An 812-nucleotide genomic window follows, 5' to 3' on the forward strand; every position below is an offset into this window, starting at 1 on the left:
CCAGCTACTTGGGAGGCTGAGGCAGGAGACTCACTTAAGCCCAAGAGTTGGAGGTTGCTGTGAGCTGTGATGCCACGACACTCTACCCAAGGGGACAGCTTGAGGCTCTGTCTCAAAAAAAAAAAGAAAGAAAGAAAGTGAAAAGTCAACCCATGATTGGAAGAAAATACTTCCAATATTTATACTTGACAAAGGACTTAAAATCAGTACTCTTACAACTCAATCAGACTATCTAATTTTTTTTTAGGGGAATAGTTTCAATAGACACTTTAAGTGGAAAATGCTACAAACTTGGAGATCTATTGGATTGTTTCTTATGAATTAAACATACACTTACCATGTGACCCAGCAGTTTCATTCATTAAGTATTTATCTAAGGGAAATAAAAGCAAATGTCCACACAAAAAGAGTTTACACATAAATATTCATGGAACTTTCATTCACAATAGCCCCAAATTGGAAATAACACAAATATCCATCAACAAGGGAGTGGATATGTAGCAGCCCGTATAGCTTATGGCTAGGAGGAGTGAGAGTTATAAGAAATACCTGTAATGGAACAACACCCTGGTGGAAAGGGCATGGAGAGAGATTTGGCTCTCCTAACAAGCATGAGAGCTCGTGAGATGAGAGCAGTGGTGAATTGGCAGTCTCTACACCTGTAGTGTTGAGAGGCATGAGATCAGCTTTATACTAGGCTAGAGGAGAAGGCAGTCAGGGGCGTGTGTATACTATCACGGACTCGCTTACCCTGACTCTGTCTCCTCTCCTGCCTGCAGAACACCAGCATGGCATCTCTCTGCCGAAGATTA

Source organism: Otolemur garnettii, unplaced genomic scaffold, assembly GCF_000181295.1.
Source record: "Otolemur garnettii isolate 467f Iridium unplaced genomic scaffold, OtoGar3 scaffold00039, whole genome shotgun sequence".
Classification (NCBI taxonomy): Eukaryota; Metazoa; Chordata; class Mammalia; order Primates; family Galagidae; genus Otolemur; species Otolemur garnettii.